The sequence below is a fragment of the Pinus tabuliformis genome, chromosome 5_1 (genome assembly GCF_031772625.1).
Source record: "Pinus tabuliformis cultivar Carrire ecotype Pingquan chromosome 5_1, CPIR1, whole genome shotgun sequence".
Taxonomy (NCBI): Eukaryota; Viridiplantae; Streptophyta; class Pinopsida; order Pinales; family Pinaceae; genus Pinus; species Pinus tabuliformis.
Genome location: NC_142305.1, coordinates 702,000,974 through 702,028,815, shown reverse-complemented (window position 1 = coordinate 702,028,815; position 27,842 = coordinate 702,000,974). Strand labels below are relative to the sequence as shown.

Here is a 27,842-nt window from a genome sequence, read left to right as displayed (position 1 = left end):
CCACAAACCGCGCCAACACCGCTAAAGCACTAGCACCCAACCAAGCAAGCAAGGTCGCGAAAGAAGATCAAGGTTTCAAAATTGTGAATTTACCTGATCACCTTAACCAAGGGTGATCTACATGACATCGGCAAGACAGTGCACGATGTTACCTCTGAGGCTCTCCAAGATTTCATGCAGGATAACTAGATTGTGTTGGGGGGCCTCAGAGCACAACTATAGGAATTACAGGTGCACCCTCCTCAAGTTGGTACCCCCTCGACCGACCTCATAGTCAAATCAATAGCAGCAAAGAAGATGTTGCACGGACAGATGATGAACACCATAATGCTGTTGAAAGGAGCAATAGCGCCATCGAATGAGGCCGATAGATCTTCAGTTAGCACACTGAAAGGTTTCAAAATCAATCTCACTGCACTTTCGCGCGAGACCTTATATGGGCTGCAGGATGGGATAACTGCAGAGCTATGAGCTAAGGAGAGCCACATGCTCCAAGTTCTAAGTGAGCAGAAGATAAATATGGAACAACTAAGCTTGCAGCATGATGAATTGGTGTCACGGAATCAACTGTTGGTATAGCTGATAGACGATGCTTGAAAAAGCGTCCTGGAGCTAGCCATCCCAGAAGACATACCAGCGAAGGCACAGATCCACAGATTAACAACAGGGGTCCACAAGGCAAAGGAAGAAATGACAAAGGTTTAGTTGGAGTTGAACCTTTAGATCATTGAATTGTGGTTAAAGGCGCAGCCATCCACTCCCCTGAAAGTGAGAGAACATCGTGCTAGCACTATCACAATGGGATTGGAATTGGAGTGCAGTGTGAGATTGCACTGGTCCAAGTGGTTCTTGGTGGCCACCCACCAAGTCCACTTGGACCCCCACCATTGTTTCTTTTAGCTTTTTAGTTTCCTTAATTGTTGCACAGTTTACTATTTTTAGCAGCTTTTCGGGTCCTGAACTTCTGGAGCTGTTTTAAGGCCATAAACGATGTTTTTTGGGAAAATTGGGAGCAACATGGGACCATGGACCGATGTTGTTCTTCCCAAAGTAGTACTTCTTGGATAGATCTTTCTAATGAGATATTGTGCGCATCAAATGGAGATCATATGCCAATGTTACAACCCCAGGAAGTTGATGTACGAATTTACCCAAACAGGGCCCACAGTTTGGTGTTTCATCTTCTAGGGCTAGGTTTCTAGATGTTTATGGTTTTCCATTGTTTCTCAACAATAAATAGGCCTTCGAGCCTCATTGTAAGATATTTCAGAGGCATGTAGCCACCACACCTCTTCTCAGAGATAAGCTACCATCACCCTAGCCAGTTTATTTCCATTTCTGTTGTAAGAATTTTTCAGTATTTTACAGTAATGAAATGACGTATTATTTCTGCTACATCTGTATATGTATGGTTATATCTATAATTTGTTGAATTCATGTTTAAATCCAAATTAGTGGTATCAAAGCAATCTGCTCTTTCTCTGTCTTTCTTTGCATGTACCCAATGAGGTTAGGATATAAGGAGTTAGGGCTTGAACTGGTCGAACCTTTGCAAGGCCAGCCTCACAAATCCCGATGGCCTCCCATGGCGGATGAAAAGAAAGATGAGGGTGTAGGAGATCTTATCAAAATCTTTCTCAAAGAGGCCCTCGAGTGACAAAAGAACGCGATGATGGACAACTTTGCCCAAATCCTTCAGCGGCTACCTAGGGGCGACACATCTACTTCTAGCAGCTACTCTGGAAGCGCCACACCCTTTAAAGTAGAAGTTAATTTTGACGTTCCAATATTTTAGGGTCAGGCAGATGCAGATGGCGTAGATAAATGGTTAAATTTGCTAAAAAGGTATTTTTATGTTCATGATTTTTCTGGTCAAGAAAATATTACTTTCGATCTTCTCAAAGTCACCCCCCACGTCAAGGACTGGTGGGAAACCTACTATGAGCAAAAGGATGAAAGTATGGCCTCACAGTTTTCATCCACACCCACTTGGAATTCATTCTAGACTTCCATCAAGGAGCAGTACTACCCTGTCGGAAGTTATGAGGATCAATACATAAAGTGGACCATGTTGTGGAGGGGAAGGGACCAAGACGTGTTAGAGTGTACAATATTTTCCATACCCTTCACGCAAAGTTGGGTATCAAGGGTTTAGAGAAACATTTGGTACTCAAATACTGCGATTGCATGTACAAGCACATCCAGGAAGAAATAGGGTTCCTTAACATCCCCTCGCTCAGCACAGCATATCGATATGCCGTCAAGACCGAGAAAATTTTTAAATAGAAGACGCGAGACTTTGGATCTGTGAATATGAAACAAGGAAAAGGTTCCCCCAAACTACAGAACAAAGGACAAAACTAAGGCAAGGCAGCCCAAGACAACCCGACAAATCTGTAAGCAAAGAATAACACCTTGAAGCTGAAAAAGGACACGGGAAAGTGGTGTGAGTTCCATAAGAGCTTCACTCACAACACAAGTGAGTGTTAATCCAAGCAGTCACTGCTGGCCTTGTTGAAGGCTTCAGAATCAGATGCATGTTCTCATTATGAGTCAAAACCTGACAAAGGGAGGTAAATTATTGATGCTGGACACCAAACTCACTAAGTCCATAGCCTTCCATCCTCAAACTGATGGCCAGACAGTTGTTTTCAACATGATGATCGTACACATTCTGTGCATGTACAACTCAAAGAATACATGCACATGGGATGAGAGGCTCCCCTATGTTCAACACAGCTACAACCGGGCTGTCGACAGCTCAACTGGCCACAACCCTTTTTAGGTGGGCTTGGGATTCCTGCCACTATGTCCCATTGATGTGGCCATGCCGTTTGAAACTACTCCCACAAATTCGGCTCATGTCCACTCGAAAACAGATAAGGCAAACAGCTTCATTAATCACATCCAACATATTCACCAGCAGGTCCATGACATTTTGGAGAAATCAAATGCCAAGTACAAGCAGCGACATGATCAACATCTAGTGCCACACAAGTTTTAGGTGGGCAACAAAGTCTGGCTGCATTTGCAAAAGTAATTCCTTACTAGAGCCTCTTGGAAACTCAAACCACTCTGATATGGCCCTTACACCATTACGAAGGTTGTGGGAGACAATGCATTTGAGCTCAACATTCCCCCATTCCTTTCCTTGCACCTAGTGTTCAATGTGGACCGCCTTCGGCCATACTTTCTACCATTACTAGACACATCTGACATTGTAGAACAGCTCACACCCACAGAGTTAAATCCAGATTGCCTAGAACAAGCCACAACTAATCGAATCATGGACACACAAATAAAGCACACTCACTAGTAGAATATCCAACTATATCGAATTGTTAAAGCATGCCAACTCCTTCACCAGAGCAAGTGGCTCACCAGGGAAAAAGTGTAGCAGAAGTTTCCTCATCTCATGGAGGAACTCAATGCAATGGGGACCATAGCTTCCTAAGGGGGGAGGAATGATCTAGGTGGATCTTGGTGGCCACCCACCAAGCCCACTTGGACCCCCACCAATGTTCCTTTCAGCTTTTCAGTTTCCTTAATTGTTGCACAGTTTACTATTTTTAGTAGTCTTTTGGGTCTTGAACTTCTGGAGCATTTTTTGGGCCCTAAACAATGTTTTTTGGGAAAACTAGGGACAACATGGGACCAATTTTGCTCTTCCCAGAGTAGTAGTTCTCGGATAGATCTTTCTAACGAGATATTATGCACATCAAACGAAGATCGTATGCCAAATATACGACCCCGAGAAGTCGATGTACCAATTTACCCAAACGAGGCCCACAGTTTCGCGTTTCATCTTCTAGGGTTAGGTTTTTGGATGTTTAAGGTTTTCCATTGTTTCTCAACAATAAATAGGCCTTCTAGCCTCATTGTAAGATAGTTCAGAGGCATGTAGCCACCACACCTCTTCTCAGAGATAAGCTACCATCACCCTAGCTAGTTTATTTCCATTTCTGTTGTAAGGATTTTTCAGTATTTTACAGTAATGAAATGAAGTATTATTTCTGCTACATTTGTATATGTATGGTTATATCTATAATTTGTTGAATTCCTGTTTAAATCCAAATTAGTGGTATCAAAGCAATCTTCTCTTTCTATGTCTTTCTTTGCATGTACCCAATGAGGTTAGGATATAAGGAGTTATGGCTTGAACTGGTCGAACCTTTGCAAGACCAGCCTCACAGATCCCGATGGCCTACCATGGCGGATGAAAAGAAAGATGAGGGTGTAGGAGATCTTATCAAAATATTTCTCAAAGAGGCCCTCGAGCGACAAAAGAACGCGATGATGGACAACTTTTCCCAAATCCTTCAGCGGCTACCTAGGGGCGACACATCTACTTCTAGCAGCTACTCTGGAAGCACCACACCCTTTAAAGTAGAAGTTAACTTTGACATTCCCATATTTTAGGGTCAAGTAGATGCAGATGGCATATATAAATGGTTAAATTTGCTAAAAAGGTATTTTTATGTTCATGATTTTTTTGGTCAGGAAAATATTACTTTCGATCTTCTCAAAGTCACCCCCCACGTCAAGGACTGGTGGGAAACCTACTATGAGCAAAAGGATGAAAGTATGGCCTCACAGTTTTCATCCACACCCACTTGGAATTCATTCTAGACTGCCATCAAGGAGCAGTACTACCCTGTCGGAAGTTATGAGGATCAATACATAAAGTGGACCATGTTGTGGAGGGGAAGGGACCAAGACGTGTTAGAGTGTACAATATTTTCCATACCCTTCACGCAAAGTTGGGTATCAAGGATTTAGATAAACATTTGGTACTCAAATACTGCAACTGCCTGTACAAGTACATCCAGGAAGAAATAGAGTTCCTTAACATCCCCTCGCTCAGCACAGCATATCGATATGCCGTCAAGACCGAGAAAAATTTTAAATAGAAGACGCGAGACTTTGGATCTGTGAATATGAAACAAGGAAAAGGTTCCCCCAAACTGTAGAACAAAGGACAAAACTAAGGCAAGGCAGCCCAAGACAACCCGACAAATCTGTAAGCAAAGAATAGCACCTTGAAGCTGAAAAAGGACACGGGAAAGTGGTGTGAGTTCCATAAGAGCTTCACTCACAACAAAAGTGAGTGTTAATCCAAGCAGTCACTGCTGGCCTTGTTGAAGGTTTCAGAATCAGATGCATGTTCTCATTATGAGTCAAAACCTGACAAAGGGAATGACAAAGGGAGGTAAATTATTGATGCTAGACACCAAACTCACTAAGTCCATAGCCTTCCATCCTCAAACTGATGGCTAGACAGTTGTTTTCGACATGATGATCATACACATTCTGTGCATGTACAACTCAAAGAATACATGCACATGGGATGAGAGCCTCCCCTATGTTCAACACAGCTACAACCGGGCTCTCGACAGCTCAACTGGCCACAACCCTTTTCAGGTGGGCTTGGGATTCCTGCCACTATGTCCCATTGATGTGGCCATGCCATTTGAAACTACTCACACAAATTCGGCTCATGTCCAGTCCAAAACAGATAAGGCAAACAGCTTCATTAATCACATCCAACATATTCACTAGCAGGTCCATGACATTTTGGAGAAATCAAATGCCAAGTACAAGCAGCGACATGATCAACATCTAGTGCCACACAAGTTTTAGGTGGGCAACAAAGTCTGGCTGCATTGGCAAAAGGAATGCCTTACTAGAGCCTATTGGAAACTCAAACCATTCTGATATGACCCTTACACCATTACCAAGGTTGTGGGAGACAATGCATTTGAGCTCAACATTCCCCCATTCCTTGGCCTGCACCTAGTGTTCAATGTGGACCGCCTTCGGCCATACTTTCTACCATTACTAGACACATCTGACATTGCAGAACCGCTCACACCCATAGAGTTAAATCCAGATTGCCTAGAACAAGCCACAACTAATCGGATCATGGACACCCAAATAAAGCACTCTCACTAGTAGAATATCCAACTATATCGATTGTTAAAGCAAGCCAACTCCTTCACCAGAGCAAGTGGCTCACTAGGGACAAAGTGTAGCAGAAGTTTCCTCATCTCATGGAGGAACTCAATGCAATGGGGACCATAGCTCCCTAAGGGGGGAGGAATGATCTAGGTGGATCTTGGTGGCCACCACCAAGTCCACTTGGATCCCCACCAATGTTCCTTTCAGCTTTTCAGTTTCCTTAATTGTTGCACAGTTTACTATTTTTAGTAGTTTTTTGGGTCCTGAACTTCTGGAGCCATTTTGAGGCCCTAAACAATGTTTTTTGGGAAAACTAGGGACAACATGGGACCAATTTTTCTCTTCCCAAAGTAGTAGTTCTCGGATAGATCTTTCTAACGAGATATTATGCGCATCAAACGAAGATCGTATGCCAAAGTTACGACCCTGAGAAGTCGATGTACCAATTTACCCAAACGAGGCCCACAGTTTCGCGTTTCATCTTCTAGGGTTAGGTTTTTGGATGTTTAAGGTTTTCCATTGTTTCTCAACAATAAATAGGCCCTCAAGTGTCATTGTAAGATAGTTCAGAGGCATGTAGGTGCCACATCTCTTCTTAGAGATAAGCTACCATCACCCTAGCTAGTTTATTTCCATTTCTGTTGTAAGCATTTTTCATTATTTTACATTAATGAAATGAAGTATTATTTCTACTGCATCTCTATATGTATGGTTATATCTGTAATTTGACGCATTGCTGTTTAAATCCAGATTATGCACCAGCATGTTGGAAGAATCACTTGAGGTTTTCATGACTCTACAGGAGGATCCCAACATCTAGCACTTAGAGACAGAGGCACGTAAAATCCAACAACAGTATGACAACGTCTGAGGAACTGCACAGATGGTGGTCCTCACTCAGAGGCTTGCGAAGATGTAGGAGGCCAAGGCACTGAAAGAACAGGTGGATGTGACACGACATAAGGAAGCAGTCTTGAAAGAATGCGTTCAAACTTGGATCGAGGAGGCCTTCACTATCACAGCAGGAATCGAAGGTAAGCTTGCCCACAAGAAGGGGATGCACACATTGATGCAGAGAAGCACCTCCGATATATAGGTCTTGGAATAGCGCATGCAACAGATACAACAAGTAGCAACTCAGTGCTCTACTGACCTCTGCGCAGTTCGAGAACAGTTGGTGGGACTCCGCACAAAGATCGTCACACCAACATAGTGACTCAAGGGTGAGTCATGATGTTTGTAACGGGGGCCTATTGGGCATGGAATCCCCCAAGGCATGTGTTGGAGTTTAAGGCCTAAATTTTGACCGAATCTTATTGTAAAGCTCCACGAATTGCGGGCGCGGGGCGTGAAAATATGATAGAGTCATAGGGTTGTTAGCCCTAGCTTTGTAATGTAATGTCAGCTCGATAGACCTACCCATGGTCCACGAACCATGGAATTGTATAAATAGAGTAAGGCTCTAAGTGTAGAAGAGAGGAAAAAAAGAAGAATAGTCAAGGATGAAGAATTGAGTCGTATCCATAGAGTAAAGTCTAGTTCCGGGTTGTAGGATAGGAGAAGGATTTGCAGTTGAGTGTGTGAACCCCTGCAGCTAAGTGCACAGGGCGGAGTTGAGTCTGTAACCAAGGAAGGAATTAATAAAGAGAAGTTTGGTTATAATTCTGTCTATCTATTCTTGGGTTAATACTTGATTGATATAACTTGCAATTATACTATTTATTTATTGCATGCATCTGTATGAATGGTTTATGCTATTAAATATAACATAAAGCACTCAACTAACTAACATTGGAAAATACAAGTAAGATCTTGGGTAATAACACAGAGCGCGACGTTCAGCCCCTGGGTAAGGGGTGCGCGAAGGCCGGATATCAATCTGTGAGGTACGAGAAAGTGTGCGAGACGACCTAAACGCAAGGCCAAGCGTCAGACCATTTAACTTCATCAGACATCTCCAGGGTGAGGAAACCTGGTTCTAGCACCCTCCCATACTACTTCTAGTGAGACCTGAATCCGCGCTCCGCGGATTGTTGCCGAAAGGGCTAGTAGTACCGGGATTTGTTTGGCTAGTTAAATTTGAACCTGGGTCAAGCCCTAATAAGCCAACAGATGGTATAGTTCTCAAAAGCCCGCTCAGTTTCTACTAGGGCTTGGTATGGATCTTTATCTCCAATAATATCAACAACTTTTAAATCTATATAAATTTTTACAATAGCAACACCAACGTCTACATCTTCTAAATGATCATTTGGAAAGATACAATATCGGTTAGCCATCCTTATCCAAATTGGAGAGAACACTAATTTAGGCCTTCCCAATGCTTCCCAAGTATTCTTAGGTAGAATATTAACATCAAAGGATAAATCTAGAATCTCTTGATCTGGTACCCAAGAACTTGAGCATTGCTCTAGAACTCTCCCCCAATTGTCATTTTTTTGTGTTATACTCTCATGTTATGTCACTCTGGTAAATTTGTAGAGATAGGCCATTCTAATAACTCTAAGCCTTTAAAAAATCCCCTTATCTTTTTTCACAACTGATGAAAAATTTGTTCATGATTCAGAATATCAAGAGATAACTAGAACCATTTATAATATGTTGCATAGTTTGCAGAAAATTAAGGACTAACTGATGATCTCTTTTCAGGGAGTGAAATTTGGGCCTTTCCTGAACCTATAACTTTTGAACTACAAGAGGAAGAAAATATCTCTCTAAAGATATTAACAACACATTTTAGTATCCATTCTAATGGGCATGATTATATTTAGTGAGTGAAGGCTCAACTTTTCTTATCATAGGTTGTTTACGAGACTCTCTTTAACACTATTCCTTGTGCTCTCTTGGGTGACAATATTAATATTTTTCTATTAGATTGATTCTAGGCTTCGTGGCTCAAAAGTGGTTAGTTTATCACCTCTTTTTCAAATACATTACTCCCACTAAGAAATTAGCTATTGATAGTATCTAGTGGCATGAGTATTAGCATGACAATGTGAGTGCCAACGTCTTTTTCAAAATGGGCAGTTTATAGTGCCATGTCCCTGCTCATCATAGTTATAGCACCTAACTAGCCCTCTACCGCTAGTTCTCCCCCATCTATAGCATGCACCTCCCTTTTGAGAGTGGGTTCATTCACGTGAAAATAAAAGTGATCCAATTGGTCAACTAGGGCATCCAAGGCTCTGCGTTGTTCTACCTTATGTATCGGAGATCCATAAAACTAATAGAAAATAGTGTTAGGAACATTGGTGTATTTCTTCAGTATAAGACACAATTGATTTGAATGAACATAAGAAAGAAATATCTCACAACACTTATTAGAGGATGCACATTTTTAGTTCATAAATGCATGAAACTGGGTATGTCCCTAGAAAGGAACACTTGTCGATAATTGTGCAACTCCTCCTCAAGGTCCCGCTTGTGAATGAGGGGGTCCTAGTAGAATACCAGAGGGTCCCACATCTCATAACCATTTGAATTATATAACACGATGTTCTTATGTGTAGAAACTAGTACACCAAACCTGAGGACACACCAATTTTGCAATATTCACCTCTTTCAATCTTCTAGTTAGAACAACAATTTAATTTTGTATATCATTCAAAGTATGATTAGTGGAAGTAGAAATTGCTTTAAAGTGACCAAGATATCATGCCATAACTTCAAGATTAATTACTTTTTCTAAATATTATTAGAAGGAATTGATATTTTTTTGCGTCGAGGGTATCCTTGTTAAAGGAAATAAGGCTTGAATAAACCATTCTTTCTAATATCCTAGATGAATAGTATGAGTGAATTTCCCTACACTATATTTATATCTCTACATACAATCACATGAAATCTCTCCTTCTCTGTGCTTAATATATCAAAACTCAGTTACACCCTTCTTCTTTGTTTGAGGTAGATTAAACTCCTTGATAAATTCCTCCGTTAGTGTATCCATAGTTAAATTTTGAATATTGAGTGTGCCTTTTGTATACCCTTTAAGAGCTCCTCTCATTAATTTAGTTTAAAACTCAACCAACTTAGTCGCATCTAGAGTACCTCTATACCTATAGATGCGATCATGCAAATACCAATGTTTCTCTACATCCTCATCACCCTAACCATGAAACTTAGGGTAATGGGTGAAGGAACTCGCTACATTGTCAACCATTGGAATAAATCTAGAAGAAACTAAAACAAATGCTTGTGGACTAGTTTGAGAAGTATTTCCCAAATTCTGTTGACCACTACTAGAAGAACGTATACCTTGCAAAACTTCAAATCCTTAGTGACCTTGGGAAGAAACCTTACTAGATTGTGATAGAGAACCATGGGAAGGGATGGAGGAAAACTAGCCATGTTTCTACATTGCAAAGCATCAAGCTCAGGGGAGAGATCATCTTCATGGAATAACATGCACATCATGAAATTCATGTCTTCATCTGGAGGGGTACTAGGATCAATCAATGAAATAATTGGGTTTGGTGTCTGGGATTCTTCTGATTCATGGTAAACATCACCATCTCAACTTTTCTCTCCTTCTTCACCTCCTCCAGCTTCCCTTCATTTGCTATATCTCTCATTCTTCTATATTATTCAACTCTCTTCATCTCCTTCGAATCTCTCGCATCTTTCTTTCTCTATACTCATAAAAAGTACACATATTTCTCACTACCCTAATATCTCTCACATTCCACCTCTCTTCCCCGTCAATCACAACTTTTTCTCAATTTACACAACTGGCCATCTTCTCCCCCAAAACAACTCCCCGGTGTGAGGGTTTTAAGTTTCCATATTATGTGGAGGAAACAGTAATAATATTCCTTCTACTAGTAATAAATTAATCCACAAAAGGATTTATTTTATTAGTTTCCCTCTTAACCCAAATTTGAATACCTCTTATTATTTTGAAAAGGACTAGAGGTTCTCTACAACAAAGTAAATAATATATCCCTCCAAGGTATCTTGCAACAAAAAATTGATGGATCTAATAATATGATGGTCCAAACAATGTAAAGCAACTAGATTTGTGGTGGCCTAGATTCTATAAATCCAACCAGTGCTTTGATCTCATAGGGAATTACGTAACCTTACTAACAATTGATACAAATTATTAGGGAACTCTCCGCAAAATATATCATATTGGTCACAAGCAGGTTTAGCAAAAAGCATCTTGTCATGGACCCACTTTAGATTCTTTTTCCTTAATTTTTCTTATGTGAAAAGTGAAAGAATCACACTTTTCTTCCCACTAGTCTTAAACACTCCTATTCAAAATTCTACTGACCATTATAAAATCCCCAATTAGTTCTCAGGTTTCAGTAATTGAACCAATTATTAACAACAAAAAAAATTGGAGAGATTAGGGTTCTACTTCTAGGGCAAGAAAGTTTTTCGTAACAGTCTAGCTTAGCATTGGAATTTGTTATCTTCCATAAGGAAGAAAGTATCACTTGAAACGTTGTCAACATGATGTGATGGTCCAGGTTTAGAGGTTGAGCAGATATATTGTACTCACTGAATATACACCAACAACCATCACTAGTAGAAAATGGAGAAATTATTGACTAGGTGACTAAAAATGTTAGTCACCACAACTTTTCCAAGTGAAATACTACCAAAAATGAACAATCTTAAGTGACCCAACTAAAAAAAACCAACATAAATGACTAATTTAGTCTCAGGTTAAAATATATGACTAGTTGAAAAGTAATACAACTAAAAATGACTAATGTGAATCACCATTTTAGTATAGGAACAAAAATATGACTACCTAACAAGTACAACAATAAAATGAATTAGTAGTTTATGTTAGTCATTATAATTTTGTCACTTCAAGAATCTAAATTTACAAGTGGCAAGGGATTCAAAGGATGTTATAGATTGGTTGAAAGGTTATACTTCTTTAAACACTTATTTTTTGGATCAATGGATGATTAGAGTGATGGATCTAATTAGTATCTTCAAAGTTATATCCTTTAATCACATTGACAGGGAATTAAACTCAAAGGTTGACAAGTTATTCAAAATGAGATGGGAAAACACCTCCTTTTGCAACATGAAATAACCAACTATATGTGTTGCAACAACCTTGCCAACTTCTTTAGTGGGTTTCACATCTATTTCACATTTCTTCTTTGTCTTACAAAATTGTAGTGCTTATAGGGAGAGGGTATCAACCTCAATCAAGGAATCTTCACTTAGTACCACTACCAAGTTTCCTTCATGAAGCTTGCCAAATGTCTTATGTTTGCTTCACAATTTCTCATGGTGCTTAACTTAGTTGTCTACACCTCCATGTGAGACTACAACCCCCAAACCTCTCTAATTATTCGACCTCTTTAGCCCTTGTTAGAGTCTTCTTAGGTGTGCACTCATGCCTCAAGCAAGACATAACCCTACCATCCCAAATTTTCATACTCATTCCCTCTTTTAATGCCTCGTTCAAACCACATTATCACACTACTTAAAATGAAATGCTCACATCTCAAGGCAAAACACCTACTTTTCTTATGAAAACCTAAAATATGCGAGTGACTAGGAGAGGACTCCATTTTTTCAAGATGAAAACATAGGGTCTTAGAAACTCATTCGTGCAAAAATTTGAATATATTTAACCTAAAAATTGATACATACCTTACTCCTTCAAAATTTAACGTATGAATTTTAAGAAAATAACAATTGTTTCTAACTATTAAATCCACTTACTATATACTCTGTTTTGCTTGCACCGACCTAATATGCAAAAATACCTAAATGTTTTCAATACAACCAAGCTAAGAGCACATGTTTCCTTTAGACATCTCATATTTTGCCTCCATAAACTTTAATAATAAAATCACTACATAAAAACTGTAACTTCTTATTATTATGATAAATACCACCTAATATGTAATACATGTTTTAAACACAACCAAAAACCAACAAGAATGCTTTAGTTTCTCAAAAACAACTAAAATGTGATGTAAGTGAAAATAAAATATTGTATTTTCACAAAGGAAAATTTAGCATATATGAAAAAGTTAAGCTTTAATTTTAGTTTACAAAATCCCTCCCAATCAAAACTTTGTATCTTCTCGCTTTTCATAGGGCATGCGCAAAAATTAGTGTCAGAGAGTTGTGAATTAGGGTTTTAACAATAGTAGACTCGATATCAAATGTCGTCTTTAGATCTTTAGTCCATTGACGACGCAAATGTATGTGTTATTTTTAACTTCAATTCATTTCCACCCCACATTGAATCTTCCACGCACAGAGGAGTATGTGTACCTCAGGTCTCTAGTTCAAAATCCACTATTTTTTTATAGCCACAATTGTATGCTTAAGATTTAATCTTGGTGTTTCATTCTGTTACTATTTTTAGGGATGGAATTATAATTTGATGAGTTCTAGACACCATTTATCATAATAAAGAAGTAGTAGTAGATTTGAATAAAAGGCTTAGATGCTCAGAAGGCCAATATTGTAGCTACCAGATCCATTGTGAGAATCCTCCACACCTCACTTGGTCCCAAGGGAGTGGACAAGATGCTCTAGAGCTTTGACCATAGCAAAACAAATGTTAAAAATTCAAGAGGAAATATGGATGTATGTTAAACTTTTGAAAAATTGGAAGGTTATCAATTGGAGGAAAAGCTAAGGCACAAGTGTAAGGAACTTTTATGTGAAAAAATAAATATCCTATGGTTTCTAGAGAATTTAGCATTTTGGCCATTAAATATTTCTACTAAAACATGCTTTGACAAATTATGTACAATTATAATTTTTGCATCCTTTTAAATGAGGCAGAATTGAGGGATTCTAGTTCATCGTAAGTGCGAATTTATAAATTCTACCACACTTCCTCATATTCAAGAAGTTAAATATCAAAGAGTTTCTTCAATGCCTACTACTTTCAACACCATTAATACTGCCACAAGTCCTAACAATCCCAACAAATCCTTCGAGGTATGCCTTTTTTTGTTGGTATCGTCCTCCTATAAATATGGAATATATCACATCCTCCAAAAATATGGCTATTGTACCATTCTATGGTTTTGAACCTATTATTAACTATCCCTATTACATTAAAAGTCTGCACCATGTTTCAGTGCAATTGACATAGGCTTGCTTTGCTTTCTCAATGTCAATTGGTCCATGAGGCTAAATAATTTACATAAGAAGACTTCAATGAATATCACAATTTGGTTGGTTGTAAGTCCTTCAAGGATGTTTGTTGAGAGACAATTTACCAACATTCTAAATAGTATATAAATTTTCAATTATTTTTTGGTAGGTATTTGGAAAAAATTCACCTTTATGCCCCCATCTGGTCGTTTTATATATATAGAGAGAGAGTTTTACAAATGAGGAAGGGGGATTTATTTCTGCCTTGAGTAGAACATTGTCACTCCTTAGATAGAGATGATAGTATAGCACAACAATTGGTTGCATTAACATGGTTTTTTACAATAATTGAACTTAGGTAGAATCAAGTGCACTTCAATTACCATTTCATGAAAAACCACAACATGAAGGTGGGCTTGAAGTTTTAATATAAACACGTGGCCCTAATATCCAAGTGCCATGATTTTGATCATGACCTCAAAGTTACCTAAGGCTACCCTAAAATGTTGGGTAAAGCCCTCGACAATGGAATCTAGGTCGATGGTGTTAAGCTACCACGCCAAAGGCCTTAAGGGGAACATTGAGGTGGAATTGGGTATGTAATATGAAAGATGTGCCCTAATTTTAACTCTTACCTCCATGTGCCCTCATGATTGTTTAGTAAAGCATTAGAGAATGGAACCTTGGGTAATGGTGTTGAGATCTTTGTTTCCCAATATTCAAGGAGAAGTTAGAATTAAAGAGTTGTCTTGGTATTGTAATAAGAAATGGCAAAAAATGGCAAAATTCTACAAAAAATAAGAAATGTTGTTTTTCTAAATCACCAATTTTGATAACACTAGTTATTATCAAGACTTACATTTTATTGTTTAGGGTAAAAATCATTTTACATTTTCAAAATTTCATGTTTGTGCTAAAAGTTTCTTTGTGTGAGAGAAAATTAAATTTTCTCCCCTTAGTAAGAGTGGAGGATGATGTCTTCACCATCAAAATATGCATTCTTTTGTTTGGTTAATGTGTCTGATGAAGCAATGTTTGGAGCAAGCAAGTTGTTTGTGATCCAAGCAAGTTGTTTGGAAAACTGCCTTTACTTGAGGCTACTTGGAGTTCCAGTTGTCATAGCCTTGGATAGTTTTTAAGAAGTTGAATTCCATGACCTTATTTTAGTACATTTTCTTATTATATAGTCCAAACATCAATCTTAGGGAGAAGGGTTAATAGATATAGTTGTCTCCTTTCACTTTGTTGCATTAAACAACAATTTTCTGATGTTGTGTTTGATTTCCTCGTATCTAAGTTATGAACCCCAAGTTTTGGAATGAAACAAAAAAATTATGATATTGTGCTTAGTTTCCTGGCATCTAAAGCATGGATACAAGTGTTTACATAGATTACCTTTTGTTTTTGGATACTTCTTAACTCAACTTTCAATTTCTTCCTCAAGTCATGGTTATGGGTTAACTTGCACAAATGTTATTTTCTTCAGTCTCTTAGTAGATCTTGATAAGAAATTTGTCCAATCACTTCGACTATAAAAATTAAAAGGTTACTAGATTCTATTATGGGTTTCGATAGTTCAACCTCTATAAAGGAATTAAGTGGAAACCAACTTTTTTATGGGAAAATCATGTGCCACAAAATGGAAAATTTTGCTATGTTAAAAATTGGGTAAACTTTCTTCCCATATGGTTAAGTCTATTCTTGAACCTAAAATCTAAACATAAACATGGGAAGAGTCTCCATTGAAGGCCAACCAAAGTAAAAGAAATCAACTTTTGACAACATATTCCAGAATAAATCACGACATTTGGACTAAAGTAATAATTATTGTTCCACACGTGTGAAATGAATTTCCTTGTGTTTTTTAGTGCATTGTTTTACTTGTATTCTATGTTTTTTCAAATAGAATTCTTTCTTTAACTATTAATATGAACAATAAATGTGCATTGGGCACTATTTATAATAAAATGAAGCTACTAATGTAGCCACCAATATCACTAGAAAAATCTAACATCAGATAGGGTTGGAATCCAGTAATCTATTAACTTAACCAATGTATGTTTGGATTTTAAATTTTACATCCATCTTTACTTGAAATGTGTAAATAAGTTTGACACGTTATGGATGGTTGTAGTAGCTTGGAGGTTTCCCACGAAGCACATATTGGAGAACCGATTGATATTGTTGGATAAGGCATATGGGAGAAGTTAGGACATATCCATGTTATGGAATAAATCATGCAAACATTCTAACATTTAAGAAACCTTATATCTAATCAATCTAGATACAGTTTCTAGCCACTATTCATAATATGAAACTGTTTAAGGATTTTTAATTGTGAAAAATATCTAGAGGAAGAATTTGAAGAAAGATGGAAATTATATTATTGTCTCTTTGATCTGGAATGGGTTTGAACACAAGACAATGATTGTAAGTCTTAGTACCTAATTTTTTCTTTGTGAATGGATGCTATTTGTTGGGAAAATTGAATCAATTATGGAATTATAGTGATAGATCGTAAATTGTAGGACCTCAATAGAGCACAAGCAACCAAAGGATTTTTATTTTTAGTTTTAAGGGATGGTAGAAAAGAGTAATAAAATTATGTGATAGTGGATATTCATTTGAATGGTTAGTTTATACAATGAGAATGAACTCTTGTGTCCCATATATCCTCTCTTTACTATAGCCCCAATTGTTGGGAACAAATTGTGCATATTACTTTCCCCAGTTGTTAGGGAATAAAAGTGCATAATGGTTGTCTCTAACATTACACCAAATTTTGGGTATTTTTTTTAATACTTACCAGAACCGGACCGAAACTAGTAGAACTGACCGATCAGTTCGTTTTTAGCCCAAAACCGGTCTACACTGGAATAGGCTAGTTTGGTACAGAATGGATCGGTTCACAACTAGTTTTGTGCATTTTTCTTCCTTTCCAAGTTAGCGTAAAAAAATGCCTTTTATATTGTTATTTTTTTCATTTAGTTGGCCCACTTCTAATTCTCCCCTAGGCCAACCTAATGTTCAAGCCTATGGTCCTCAGCCTAATATTGAAGCCTATGGTCCTATTATTGCTATTCATTTCATGGTGATGTTAAAAATTTAAGTAAAAGGATGGAAATTAAAGATTAAGGAGAATGTCACTTTTACTTTCATGGTAAAATTGGCATTCTCCTTAATCTTTCATTTCCATCCTTTTACTTAAATTTCTAACATTACCATGAAATTACTCAGGATGTGTGAGAGTGGTTCCAACCTCATTGGATTTGATATGGAGAAAGTAGAATTTTAGGTTTCACTCAAAATCCAGTAGACTTAACAATTTTTCACGATATCAGAATTGCAAGTATTGCAACATTTCCATTGGATTTTGTCATGTATGACGACAAGGAACTAGTATTTAATAAAGAGAACCAATCCCTCTATGTACTTTGATGTTAGTGGCAATGGTTTTCGAACTTCTCTACCATGTGTCTACTAAAAATGTACCCATAACTCAAAAAAAAATTGAATTGACATGCTATGCTTTTTCTATCTTATTTTAATTCTTAGAGGGTTATACTGATGATGAATATCTTAATATAGGTAATGATTGCAGACTTGGATGCTACTCATTCTTATAATGAAGATGAGGAACATGATTAGTATGATGACTCTGATGATGAAATTGACACTTAGCACTTGTAGGTTGTAGTTGTAGTATTTTTGACTGTAGTATCATACTATCATGTTATTTTGGACTATAAAGGCCTTTTAGAGCCTGCTTCTTAATTCTTTTGTTTCAGTGATGTTTTGCACTAAATGCTATTTTGGTTATATCCACTATTGCTTGCTATATAAATAATAACTATTGCATATTTGTGTATAAATGGTTTTGGTTCATATGGATGCACATTAATATATATGTTTTTCTTTAAAATATGAATATTTTATGTGTTTTTGGTAGACTAGTTTTTTTCTAGTTTTTTACTTGTTCTAGTCTGGGTCCGACCGGTTCGTGATCCACAAGGCTTTTCAATTCGATCACCGGTTTGGTTTTGATAACATTGTACCAAAGAAATTGAAACTAGGCCGGAACCATACTTGCATGACATAGGGGTGATTCTAACTGCTACCATTTTAACCCCTAGGTCTAATTTCCTTGCCTTTGTAAATGACACATAGGTCAGTTAATCCAAGGGATTGAACATGAGTTTTTCATCACTTACCTTCACATAACATTTTCTTTCCAACTAATATACCCCTGAGGGGTCCCAAATAGTGGTTAATTAATAGTGTGTACTAGTTTCTAATCAAAATTGTCAATGTGTTGAGTGTTATATAGGTAGGGGTTTCTTACTTTTGAGAACATGCATAGGTGGATTAGTGATTTTTTACTATTTGAACCCTTCTAAGAACCTTTGTTGGATCCTTTGGAATGTGTGAATTGAATATCCTAGTATATCAATGGGAACTCCTCTTGGGAAAGCCCATATGGATAGGCTCTGATGATGAATAATTTATAAGTAGTTACTGAGTTTAATCATTGACAACAAACTATGTTGCCACATGCATTACTTATTTACTATAACTATTCATGGAATAAATAGTGTAATCTAGTTTCTAATCAAGATTGCTTGTGTGCCAACTGACATTCCATAAGGGTTTCCCTCCTCCGAGAATGTGCATAAGCAAACTCATGGGATTTTAATATTCCTCACACTCTAGAGTCTTCATGGGATACTTATGGAAATAAGAAAGATGGGATAGTATAATTTTATTAATATTCAATATATTACCATAAATATGTCAATGGGACTTAAAGATACAACGAGTATCAATACAATTTAGGAGTGTAAACACAACTATTAGAAAATGGTAGAGCTAAATCTATGATACAATGAAGTAAAGGGATATAATAATTGGACAACCTCATAAACATGTATATAGCCAAGTAATGTAGAAGAGTGATTTGAATAGTGAACTAAGTTATTGGGACTTTTCTAAGAGAAAACATAAATGGATAAACTAGGATGATTCAAAATTTGTAACTGCTTTGGGAAAATATCCTAAGCCACATTTATATAGTGGGGGTATAATTATTATGGAGTTATATGTACTCTTGAGCTTTATTACTTCAATCAATTCATAAAAATTCCACACTTATTAGTCTTTTGAGTGCATGATTTTGGTTTTGTGGATACAAAATAAGATTGCAAATGCTAAAAATGATTGCAAGATATCCCCAAATAGGAGATAAATGAAAGTGTATCTGATCAATTCAATCACTTAAAATATCTTTCCCATTTCAGGTCCTAAATTCCTTAACTACTACTAGGCAACATTTCACAAAAATATTAGTTTCCAGCCATTCAGTATTAATCCATGGCCCATTATACTTGTCCTTGTCATTTTTTATTTGTAGAGTTTGTATATATGCATTTTTTGATTAATTGTCTGCATATTATTCAACTATATGCAATGTGCAACTTACAAGGGAATAATATGAAAGTAAAATGCTAGCAAATTAGATCAGGGTTGAAGATTAGAATATTATAGGACATATATAAGGATGAACACACAGAGATGCATATGTCAATGAAGTGAGGAATGTGTCTTTCTTGTTCACATCTATTGATGAAAAAAAGGAATATTAGCCCTCACGTTACTGCTCCTTAATTGAAAATAGACATGAGTCGAATCTTGCAAAGCAATCTGCATGTCCTGTTTGACTGTAATTTTTGTTTTTTTTCCAACTCCACATAATCTATGTCAATCTATGTCATTTGAGATTCCTGCTGTGTAAAACAATTTCTATACTGATTTTCATTTGTGAAATATATAACTTTAATATTTAATTCCACATGTGGTCACTATTAAGAAAATACATGCGTCATACCAAAGGAAGTGGCAATGTTTCTCAACTATGCACATTTATTTAATGCTTGAAGTTACATGCAATGTTTCTTTCAAAATCCAAGGCTATGATGAAGTAAAAGTTAAATAAACTATAAAGGGAAGAAACTGATATTCATTCTTCATCTATATTATGCATTGGTCAAGTCAAACATTTTTTCTTTCACTTATCCCAAATACAATGCTTTTGGTTAGCTAAACTTTTGGATACTGAAGGAGCTTGGTTTGAATAGTCTACTTTGACTATATTTGATATCTTCATACAAGTTTAATTAAACTCAGATATTAATCAATTTATATGATTTATTTTTAGGGATATGTAGTGAGAAAATTTGTCAAGTTGGGTCTCAAATATGGAGAGCTTGCAATTATATCGAAAGAGGTTGTATGTTCTAATTTCTATTTATGTTAGTTTTTGTATATGTCAATAAAAATTCATGGATCTATTTATATTTCTAATCACTCTAAATATCCAAGCAACTATAGGGTCTCTGGGTTTGCATATGGAAGTCAGACTCCAAAGGCCCCCAAATAAATGATATTTTTTCTTTTCTCCAAACTGTGCTTGCTGCAGGATTGACTCTCGTGTGGTGTTGAACTCTTCTTCCTTGAAATAAGTAATGCATTATAAGCTCCACTCTTCACATTAGGGTGCTTACAAGGGTGATGCGAGTATCTCTAGTTCTAAATTATAACACATCTCTCAATAGAAACTTGCCTGCCTTATATAAAAAATAATGTCATTTTTTTTCAGGATCATTCTCATTTCTATTTGATATTTATTCATGACTTATATCACTTTATTAAGGCATTGTATATACTCAACCAAGCATTTACATCAACATAAAGTATCCAAAAAAATCATACTTGCAATTAAATCTTGGACTATAATGATTCTTTTCATTGACATTTTGGTTCTTTGATTTTTTAGATTATTTGCATTTGATGGTGTGTTACACATTCTCTATGAATTTAATGACATTGTTTTCATACCTTTTTCATGGTTAAATACTAGAGAAGAGGTTCAAACCATGTATTACATTATTAAATAAGTATTTATAACCTTGTTACACCACCACATGGATAATGGATGCATATTTTATTTGATGAGAAAGTAATATTACTATATTAGCAAACAATTTATCTTGTTCTATGTGCATGATGGATTAGATTTATGATGACAACCCATATCGCTTTTATAGGTAGCTCCATATGAAATACCTGCACTTAGCAAGTTTTATCTCTTTCTTGAAGGTATGATATTTCATTTGAATTCAGGCAATGTAGATGAAATTCATTTTTGCTGCATATATGCATGGAGTTAGTAGTAATTAAGTTATGTTGTATTTGAAGTAGCTTAATATTTTTCTCTAATCATAAAAATAAAGAATAGTTCTATTCATTTATTTTAAAGTTAATGTTGTGGTCTCGATGATTTGGATCCTTTGGTCAAATTAAAGGATATATAATTGATCCCAAAAGAAGCAACTAGGATTGCTCCCAACAAGATTTCTCAGCTTGTATTGTTCTTTATGAAATTACTCTTTTTCATCATGATCATTGTATATATCTAATTCTAGGCATTTCTACTTATTATTATTATTATTATTTTCTTCAGTACTACATTTTCTGTTTCCAATCCTTGTCTTCTTCCATGGAGAACTCATTTATTTTCTATCCACTAAATCGAGGGACTATGGTCAGTGAGGTTCTCACGATTGATGGATGTTAATTGACCATATAAAATATTTCATATAAAAAAAATATTTCAATATCTATATTTTGTTGTTATCTTAATGTGATAATGGTTTGTTGTACTAAGAAGATCTATCTAGTTTGTCACTACTATGAAAAGTCACAGATAGACTCTAATGTCTCAAGGGTTATAGTCATTGTTGAATTTTACTTAGTAGCTAGTGCCTATGATTAATAGTGCTCCGAGCATACCCTTTTTTAAGATTCTACTATATCATATATCCATTATCTTCCTTTCTGTAAATTATATTTATCCCTTATGGACTCATAAGTTTTGCATCTTATCAGTATGAGTGTCTCTTATATATGTAAAATATATGAGGAATTCCTCATTCTCCAATCTCTTATCGATTGTTCCTTTGATATAAAGAAACATTGATCCCATGTGATCAACAAATTTCCTCTCCATGAAAGTGTTATTATTGGATGTATGGTGCATTCATGCATGCTATATATGATTTCTTGGATGAGAGAGAGAAATGTGAACATTGGTATTTGTTGCTTTTGAGAGCTACAAGACTACCATGATTCCATGTCTGTGTTGGGAGTGGAGGAGAGAGGTAGCTACCAAAGTGATATTATGAGAAAGGTATGCACCTGCATCTTTTTTCTTCAGTTTTGTATGAGTTTCTAGGTTATGTTTACCTTCTAGAAATGGAAAAGATTGGACTTTTTATTTGCATTTTAATTTAATGTCTTTAAACATTTTAGGCATTATTGTAGTTGGTCTATCTTTCTAATTAATAAATTATTAACTCCATAATTTTCCTATGATTTTTAATATTACAGGTATAGAGCTGATTCTTAGCAATGAATTGGTGAAAGCTGCAATTACCACCAAAACTATCACTAAAAGGGAGAACATTCAAATAGGACACTTTGATCATTGCAACTAGTTCCACTACAAGTACCTAAGATGGCATCATTGTTTTGAACATTTTAAAATCCAATAAGGGCATGAGCTATGTAAATTTCGATGTATAATATCAATAATTATCTTTAATTGGACATACATGTATTGACTATTAACTTCACATTGAACTAAGTATGATTAGGTTTGTAATGAATCCTTGACTCAACCTTAAATATAAATAGGCATATAAATCTATGAATTAGTTTACAATTGATGTAAAGTTTCACCACCCGAGTGTGTAGGATGTGTAGATCTACCAAAATATTTCTAGGATCTCCCATGGAGGTGGATCCCTTGGAGATTTTTGACCATTGATCTCCAAAACCATCATTTGTTAATAAAAATTTTCCAAAGGCCTAAACTCTTGAAATCTAAAAGCCTTAGATCACATTCCTGGTCAATGTCTATTCTATCCTTACATCAAGACCTGCTTTTTAAGTCTGATCCATCCAGCTCATCTATTGGTCTTGATGTATAATTATGTTCAAGTTCTTCCAGCGTCTGGTTTATCCTTATGTGCTATGTTGTTGCTAATTTTTCCCACACTATTATTTAGTGTTTCCATAGACTTAAAGAAAACCACTTTATTTACTATTAATATATACATGTGGATATGGCTCACAAAAATGCTCTTATGGCCCTAGTTCATTCTCGTCGAGAAATGGTCATTAAAATTATAAATGACATTTATAAGTTAAAACTTAGCACATGGATGGTTAATAGTAATTTTCATGACGACACATTTTTTTTGGTTTATAAGTTATAGTTCTACTCTTGAGGTTCCTGAATGGTTTTGATTCAAGGTGTCATAGTTGTTCGATTGTTTATAGGTATAATCATGAGAAAAACGAAAAATATAAACCTGACAAACCCTGACCAATTACTTTATTGTATCCATGAAGGGCTAATTCATTCAAATTTGAATCTGCTCATCAACAGGAAGAGAGTTTATGTATTTCCTACAAATTGGATAACAAAATCTGATCTATATCTTTCCTACAAATGAGATGGCCAAATTTGATGCAATTCAACATAATTTTAAATTATTTTGAAACCTTTAATGCTTTTTTTCGAAGTTCCTTGTAATTTTTGTAAGTGGTGGATCCAAACTTATTCCCAGCCCTGTATGCCCCTTATCCATAACTCAGATTACTCACTTTACAGAGCTTGGTTACCTTAATCCGTTATTTGGAACCCTTTAGAAAATTCAAGAGGATGTGTGGCATAACAAACTCTGAGTTGTTGGATAACCTTTGTAACACATACAAAATGGATATTGAGTGGGATCCACAAAGATCTTGTTCTGAGATATAACATTGTCATGCATCTGACGCTACACATGATAATTTCATACAAAAATATAGCATGGACTGCTTGGCTGGAATCCTTTTCGTAAGCCTTACTGCACATCATGCTCTACAATCTCATAACCATCTCAGTTTGGAGGCCATCTGTAATAGACCTTCATGCATGACAAAATTAGAATTCTTTGGTATTAATGTTCCGATTATTGTACTACTTAGCAGCGTTACAAACAATTTGGCTTTGATACAACTCAGCAAAATCGCTAGAGACTTGACACAACAACCACTCATAATTCTGCATAGCCTCCTTTCCTTGTAATGGAGCTTGTTTTCAAATCCCAAGGTGGTAAAGCCATTCCTTGAGAACCTAGCAAAATCCATATCCGGATATCATTGGTGTGGATAGTTCTGTTTGTAGGGTGAAATGCATTGGAGTTAGATGTTCTAAGAAATCTGGTCAATCCTGATATACATAGTGAAACTTCCATTATTTGCAATGACTTATAATATTTCATATCTGGGCCCAGGGGTTCATATAGGAGCAAAACTCTCGTCGGTAAAACATAGGCTACGAATTCTGCAGAACATCAGTTAGCCAATAAGTTGTAAAATATATGCCTATACTCATTCTTGTTTTTTCACCACAATTTTGGGACTAAGCAGTCACATGTACCTTCAACGGGTAAACCTTGGGGGATAACTTCCAATAACAGTAGTCTGATGATAAATCATATACTAGAGTTGTTGTTCCGTCTTGTCTTCTCCACGCACATCCTTTTGCTAAGACCCTAATTTCTGAAAATACCATCAAACCTGAAATTGAACCTAACAACACAAAACGACACTATTGCATCAAAATCTCCAAATCCGCTTCCCTTATTAATATTTTAAATAATCATCAGAGGATGCATTTTCGTTGACTATTTAGTCAGCCTTTTCAAAATAACTATATGCTTGAGATTTGATTTTATTAATATCCAGTATGATTAAACTCAAATTCCTTGTTGAGATGCCTATAGGAGTAGCTTGAACTAGATGTGTAATTTTAACCATCTTTGTAATTGTTGTCTTCTCAATAATAAAATAATTTATGGAAATTTATTATTACATATATCAATATCTATTTTGTAACAATCCCTATCATCCAAAGTTTAAAATCCCAACTAGGTCATACATTTAAAGGATTCACTGGCATCTACTGTCTAATCTCTTTTTTAGTAGTCCAATAATTCTTTAATGGCTGACCAATCTCTAGATTCTGAATCACTTAAGTCAGTTTTCCTAGATGAGTGAGTGCCAACAAAAATATATATGAACACCAAATATTTGAGCTCAGAAAAGAAAATTGTCTTTTATGTGCAAAATCATAAATGCTAATAAAAACATGTATTAGTGGTGCAGTTGGACATTATCAATATTTCTTATAGCTACATGTTATGAATTAGCTTGGTTGCACTATCTTCACTCGTATGATTTTTACTGCAAATATTTCGGTCTCACTTTTTTTCCATTTTCCTAACAGATCATCAAGTTATCTGACTTTAGTGTGCAAGGAGTTGATGCCAAAGGAATATTTTATCTGAGAGATATTGGCCAAGTTGATGTCTTGGTATCAGTAATAAATTCAAAACCAATAGGCAGAGTTGTGATTATTCGTGGAGGATATGTTGTTCTTGAACTGGCTGTGATCTTAAACATCAACAAGTATAAAATTAAAATGGTTTACCCTGAGCCATGGAGCATTAACTTTCCTTCAAACCTATTTTTCTAGGGTTTGGTGAGATGATTGTGTCAAATTCAGACTCTAATATAATATTATTTATGTTATTTTGTTGATTTTTGGCTTTTTCATCAGCTGCTTTCCTAAGACACAGCTGGCTACATATATATTCTTCTTATGGGTCCTCAGTAGACAACAATTTTCTAGTATGCTATGTTGGAATCTTTGATTCTTTCTCGTACAATATATACGATTTATTTTATAAATAAAAGTTTAATCTTTGTATCCTTGTCTTATGGTTATCTATCTCAGTTTTTTTTACATAACTTATATTATAACCCCGCATTTTATTTGTTTGCACTGAAATAATTACTGTATTTACAGAATCATTGGGTTCGCAATTATGTTTAAAGTTTTCCCAATTATCAAACTTTGGTTTGTTTCTGTGCAGTTCCTTGTCTTTTCACTGCAGATATAGCTTCTTTCTATGAGGGCTACTATAAAGGAAAGAGTGTCAAAATAATTAAAGGAACAATGGCCACAGGATTTGGCACTAATGAGAACGGAAATGTAAGTGGTTCCTTTTATTTATTAAATTGTTTTGTGTCATTTATAGCTTCTTTATTTTTCCAAGTGTATAAGCAATGATAACAAGTATTAATTCTCTAACTTTAAAGGGCTAGTCAGTAGTTTGGCAATGGAAATTTTAATTAATCTTTCTATATGTCTGGTAAGTACTAACAACAATGTTGTGGAGTTTGTAGACTATTAATTTTCAATGGTAATATAACTTGTCATTTGAAGTCCTCTTATAGAAAAAATAGCTATAATATAAACATTCTTTCCATAAGTTAAGATAGTAAAGTTGAAGGATGGCACGGAACTAGAGGTACAAGTTGTTGCAGTTGGTGTTGGAGAAATACCTTTCACATACATTTTCAAAGGACAACTTGGGGAGGAAAAGGGTGGCATTAAGATTTTACCTAGTTTCCATTATTTTTTGCACAATCATTGAATTTCATAGCTTAATAGTTTTAATTTTATCGTTGCTTTCTTTGGTTGGTAAATATATGTATTTACTATACAAAGAAATACATTGATATAAAAATATATTAGCCTTGGACTATCTAACATTTTCTCGGGGTTGCATAGGTTGTTCAAAAAATGAATATTAATGTTTCCTCCATGGCATTTGACATAGAAATTGAGAGAAAAGTTCAAATATTATACTAATGGTTTCCTATAGAAAGGATTAATTGAAAACAACATTGATGGTTTACTATTGTTCATGAAATAACTCATTTTTTCAAAATTGAGAATTAGATTAATCATCAACATATGATATGCTAACATCTTGAAAGCTTGATAAAGGTAGCAGAATTTGGTTGTAACCCTTTCCTTGTCAATTATACAACCTTTCCTTCTCATCATGGATTTTATGAGGGTGGTGCACCATGATGGTTTGATTGGAGATGATACCCCTCCCAACCATTTCCTCCATTTTCCTAGATCAAACATGGTTGTTGAGAAACCTTATGTCATCTCAATCCATGGTGACGACTATCCGGGTTAGTTCTATATCGCTAATATATAGTTGTTTTGGGGTGGTTTATTGAAATAAATGTGTGTCCATGGTCCCTAATCCCACTGGGATTAGTTTTCCATTCAAATTCTCCATATTGATAGCAGATTTGCTCGTTGCTAGTCATATTTAGCTCAAACATTGGCTAACCTATCAACCACATTATTTCTAGATGTTGTAATAGGATTGGAATCCACACAATGGAAGGATTTAGGGATCCCAAAGGTCTCTGTTGCCATCCTATGAATATGTTCGTTAGGGGATTATCCCAACTCTCATCACTAAATTGTAGTTAGCAAGGTTTTAAGCTCATAGATGATCAAATATGAATCTCCTTAAATCAACAAAATTCGTTGTGTTATTATTGCCTTTACCAAATTGTTGGTTGATTCACCTATATTCTGGTAAATGTGAATAGGTTGTACAAACGATGCTCTTATATTCCCCTCAATACCTACACATCTTGGATTTACCCTCAATGCACCATCAAAGTTACACGTAATGAAAAGGGTTCAGGAGGTCTCCACATACTGTTTTTCTTTTCCTTCTTTTTCAGTTCAATTAATTGTGTTCCTAATTTCTGAATAGGGAACCTACGTTACCATATTTTCCCTGTTC

At 35.8% G+C, this 27,842-nt stretch overlaps 1 pseudogene; it reads left to right on the top strand.

Annotated features, from left to right (window-relative positions):
• The window catches only part of LOC149166870 (monodehydroascorbate reductase-like), a 29,524-nt pseudogene extending 2,867 nt beyond the window's left edge, over nt 1-26,657 (top strand).
• Nucleotides 26,658-27,842: the final 1,185 nt, after the last annotated feature.